We start from the raw sequence: 5,183 nt of genomic DNA on the forward strand, positions 1-5,183 counted from the left end.
CCAGAGACAGTGGAGACAGCAGGTTTGGGAGGTGGAGATTGTATATTTTGGGGGATGGTGTTCATAGTCCTTGAAGATAATGAACTTTTACTCTAACTTGTTAGAAATATGCTAGAGCTTTTCTTCTCTCCTTTTTTAAACTGTCTCATAAGAGTGAGTGTGTGTAAAGAAATCAATTAAGCTGGTGCAGCACCAGCTCATCACCTCTGTCATCCAGCTGACTTGCCGACAGAGTCTCATCAATTTCTTAGTAATGTCAGCATGTTATCCTGGAAAGAAAACTGAATGGGGTGTCACAAGGAGAAGCATCAATTCCACAAATTTGCATTAACACCTACTCTGTTCCAGCCACTGGGCTGCATGCACTAGAGACAAAGATGAGAAATCCAAGATCACACTGCAGAGTGAGCCTCGTACAGTATTTCTCAAGCAGAGTGAGCCTCGTACAGTATTTCTCAAGCAGAATGAGCCTCGTACAGTATTTCTCAAGCAGTGTGAGCCTCGTACAGTATTTCTCAAGCAGTGTGAGCCTCGTACAGTATTTCTCAAGCAGTGTGAGCCTCGTACAGTATTTCTCAAGCAGTGTGAGCCTCGTACAGTATTTCTCAAGCAGTGTGAGCCTCGTACAGTATTTCTCAAGCAGTGTGAGCCTCGTACAGTATTTCTCAAGCAGTGTGAGCCTCGTACAGTATTTCTCAAGCAGTGTGAGCCTCGTACAGTATTTCTCAAGCAGTGTGAGCCTCGTACAGTATTTCTCAATTGGAGAATTCCAAAAATTCTCAGGGATTGCAAGTTCCAGAAGTCTATTTTTTTGCTTTTGTTTCAATAATATATATACATATATGTGTGTATATATGTGTGTGTATATGTGTGTGTTTTTGTGTGTGTGTGTGTATATATATATATATTTATTTATTTTTGTTTTTTTTCATCTTCACTCTGTCGCCCAGGCTGGAGTGCAGTGGTGTGATCTCGGCTCACTGCAACCTCTGCCTCTAGAGTTCAAATTATTCTCTTGTCTCAGCCTCCTGAGTTGCTGGGATTACAGGCAAGCACTACCACGCTCAGCTAATTTTTGTGTTTTTAGTAGAGACAGGGTTTTGCCATATTGGCCAGGCTGGTCTCGAACTCCGGAATTCAGGTGATCCACTCGCCCCTGCCTCCCAGTGTTGGGATTTCAGGCGTGAACCACCACGCCTGGCCCAATAATATATTTTGAATGGTCATTTTACTAGTTATAAAGGAAAAATTTTGTAGAGCAATAACTCATATCTGAAAGATAGCATCAACAATTAAAGGTTAAATTTCATAACCTGATGTGTAGGAATATGCCTACATATTCTTAGACTCTTCAGGAGATTTCCTTTCTTTCAAGATCCATATATTACCAAGTTGAAAAACATAGTATAAGGGATCTGAATTTTTGTCTTCTTTAACCCCTAACTTGGTGTGTGGTCTTAGCCAGTACACTCATTTAAACCCACTGGGCCTCAGAGTCTTGCTCTAAAATAAGGTACCTGGATCAGATGAGTTCTGAAACTCTTCTAGCTTTAGTAGTCTACACCTGTATGACTTTTCCTCTAATTGGAATTGTAAACTGCATTTCTTTTTAATTTCTGGTTGAAAAGAGAGAGCACTGGCTAGACATCAGATCTGTTCTTATTTTTCCTTTAGAAGTGATTGCTCAGAAAAGCTGATGAAATCATTCTCCTTCTTTGCGTCTTAGGCTTTTTATCTGAGATATCGGAATGTTAACAACAACAACAACAACAAAACCAAAGGTAAAAATAAGTGCGAATGTAAGTTTGAAAAGTTTTGGCATACAGCAGAAATTTTATCACAAAGATGAGCCCTGCAGTGAAAGGGAAAATTAATATCTCTAGGTTAATTAGTCAGGAATACAGGTATACTGTGCAACAAACAGCTCCAAAGATTCATTGCACAGGTGATTGCAGGTTGGCAGGGCTCTGCTCATCACAGTGGGCAAAGGACCAGGCTGCTGGGAACTCCATCTAGACTCATAGTTTCGATATCCCTGGAGGAGGGAAAAGAGGATACTGTAAACTGCACGTTGTCTCAGAATCACATTTCATTGGCTAATGCAGGTTACGTGATTATGACTAAGTTCACAGGGGTTGGGGTGAGGTGCAGAATAGCAATTCTACTTGAGACAAAGATGAGAATATCTTGAATATTTGTGACACTGGTTCTTCACAAACATACCATTATTAGCATGCTCATTTTTAAATTTGGAGGCTAAAATCCAAATTATAATTCCAGGTAGTGATCATTCTAAAATGCAAAACAATGAACACACTCAAGTTGATTTTGGATTTGACCATACACGTTTCTCAGAAGAGGGAGCTTTCCTGTGAGTTACCCATGATAGAAGAACTGGCAGGTAAGAATTCTTGGCAGTGAGAATGCACAAAAGGAATGAAGCAAAGTTAACTGGGGTTACAGGTCAGGGAGCATGCAAGAACACGGGTAGAGTTGTGATCAAAGGAACAAGTGGCTTATGACAGAACTTCTTTACTAAGGACTCTGAAGTCAAAGTCATATTTGTGTTTAATATAGAGTATCCTATATGCGTCAACGGGTATGGAATGAAAGAAATGTATTCAGATATGAAGAGATGGGAGAAACAAGAAGGTCTGTAGAGAAAGTACAGTGAATATTTGAATTTTTATGTTGGGTCATATAAATTGATTTTGCTAGTGGCATACCTTAACATTTACTACTTACTGAGACTGTCACTATGCAGTTCACTTTAACCCAGCAGAACAAATGAAAAGTCTTTTTTTGGGGGCGGGGATGGAGTCTTGCTCTGTCGCCAGGCTGGAGTGCAGTGGCATGATCTTGACTCACTGCAACCTCCGCCTCCCGGGTTCAAGTGATTCCCCTACCTCAGCCTCCCGAGTAGCTGGGATTACAGGTGCGCACCACCATGCCCCACTAATTTTTTGCATTTTAGTAGAGATGGGGTTTCACCATGTTGGCCAGGATGGTCTCCATCTACTGACCTTGGGATCCGCCTGCCTTGGCCTTCCAAAGTGCTGGGATTACGGGCATGAGCCACCGAGCCCAACCAACAAATGAAAATTCTACGAGAGAGATAGTTTAATTAAAACATGTAATTAGTTGATTACCTGCTTCATAGAAGTAACAACAACTTTGCCTTAATGTGGCATTCTGTTATTAGTCTGGGAGGTGAAGGGTCCTAAATAGAGTGGCTTTATTGACTCTTTGAGTACAATGCTCTTAGAATGACATCATGACTTAGGGTAAAATAGTATTAATTTCTAATCGTCAAAACCATATATTCAGATATAAGCATAAAAACATATTCAAAATGCCAAGTATAATTTCAAAATATATACGCAGTTGACCCTTGAACGTTGTGGAACTTAGGGGTGGTGATCTCTCCTACACCAAAAAATCCATGTATAATTTCTGACTGCCCCACATCTTAACTACTAATAGCCTACTGTTGACCGGAAGCCATACTGACCACATACACAGTCCATTAACACATATTTTGTATGTTATTTGTATTATATACTGTATTATTAAAATAACTTAAGCTAGGGAAAATAAAATGTTATTAAGAAAATCATAAGGAAGAGACAATGTATTTACTATTTATTGAGTGGAAGTGGCTCATCATAAAGGCCTTCATCCTCATCATCTTCACATTGAGTAGGCTGAGGAGGAGGAAGTACTGAGGTTGATTTTGTTGTCTCAGAGGTGGCAGAGGCAGAAGAGGTGGAAGGGGAGGCGGGACACTCAGTGTAACTTTTATTGAAAAAATCCACACAGTTCAAATTCATGTTGTTCAAGGGTTCAGGGGTCAAATATGTATGTGTATATATTTGCTGTTCAGTGCTGGCTGACTGGTGATGTTTGAATTTATCTCCACTTTAAAATATTTTTTTGGCCAGGTGCAGTGGCTGACGCCTGTAATCCCAGCACTTCGGGAGGCTGAGGTGGGCAGATCACAAGGTCAGGAGTTCGAGACCACACTGGCCAATATGGTAAAACCCTGTCTCTACTAAAAATACAAAAATTTGTCTGGCGTGGTGGTGCAGGCCTGTAGTCCCAGCTACTTGGGGGGCTGAGGCAGAAGAATCACTTGAACCCAGAGGTGGAGGTTGCAGTGAGCCGAGATTACACCACTGCACTCCGGCCTGGGCAACAGAGCAAGATTCCATCTCAAAAAATAAATAAATAAAACAAAATATGTTTTTCCCTATTGTCCTTTATATTGTATGTCTAGGGAGAGAATTGGCTAGCCCACAAATAAAGGAGAAAGGAGGAGAAAAATTCCTTATTTGTGATATGTGATATAAATCTTCTGAAATTCATGATTTTGGGGCAGCACGATTTAGAACAAAAAGAAAACCTGATATTAAAAAAAATAATATAGTGATGCTTAAATCTGTAACAGATATTGGGAATATAGGTGAAAATGAACTTTGTGTGCAGAAAGAGCACCTCAAAAGATCTTACTCACAAGTCCATGCACACTATTTGACATCCTGTGTCATTTCGTAAATCACTTTCATGCTTGAGAAATGCAGTATATACATAAATAATATTGATGCGGATAGCAACAATAGTAAGTTCCTGGCCTTGTCTGCACTCATGTGTCTCTGTTGCAAAGGCTGTTATGGGATTCCATAGCACTAAAGAACTGGAATTAATGATTGGAAAAAATGTTCTCCAGCTGTTTGCCTAAGATAAATATGGCCTTAGACTTCAGGTTCTACTTCTGCCCATCTCATGGACCATAAGTTGTGAAAAGCCAACCAAAATATAGTTAGTATATTAATTATGATCAAACTGAGCTAATGACACCCTGGGATGGTAGGGAAGAAAGTCAGGAGAAGTAAAAGAAAGCACTGTAATTATAGGAGAAAGGTCTTCAGTTATTCTTGCCCTTTTGCTTGCTACCACCAAATTCTAATCCTGGGGGCTTATAATTATTTTATGAGCCTGAAGTAAGTCATGTTGCTTGCAATCCTTATAGCCATATCTTAATGGAAAAGTATTCACATGTTTGAAACACCCATAATTTTTAGAGAGAATGATATTTTCAAGAACAGGGATGAAAAACTTGGGGAGCCACACAATTCTTGCTTGGTGTGTGTCTGTGCATATGTGTGTGCAATGCACATGTGTTC

At 39.9% G+C, this 5,183-nt stretch overlaps 1 long non-coding RNA gene across 1 annotated transcript; it reads left to right on the top strand.

Annotated features, from left to right (window-relative positions):
* Positions 1–1,724: 1,724 nt before the first annotated feature.
* Positions 1,725–4,147, top strand: LOC105465730 (uncharacterized). The gene is made up of 3 exons (XR_977756.2): positions 1,725–1,781; positions 2,281–2,401; positions 3,942–4,147. It is a non-coding gene; the product is annotated as an uncharacterized lncRNA (long non-coding RNA).
* The last annotated feature ends 1,036 nt before the right edge of the window (positions 4,148–5,183 follow it).

The sequence above is a fragment of the Macaca nemestrina genome, chromosome 5 (assembly GCF_043159975.1).
Source record: "Macaca nemestrina isolate mMacNem1 chromosome 5, mMacNem.hap1, whole genome shotgun sequence".
Classification (NCBI taxonomy): Eukaryota; Metazoa; Chordata; class Mammalia; order Primates; family Cercopithecidae; genus Macaca; species Macaca nemestrina.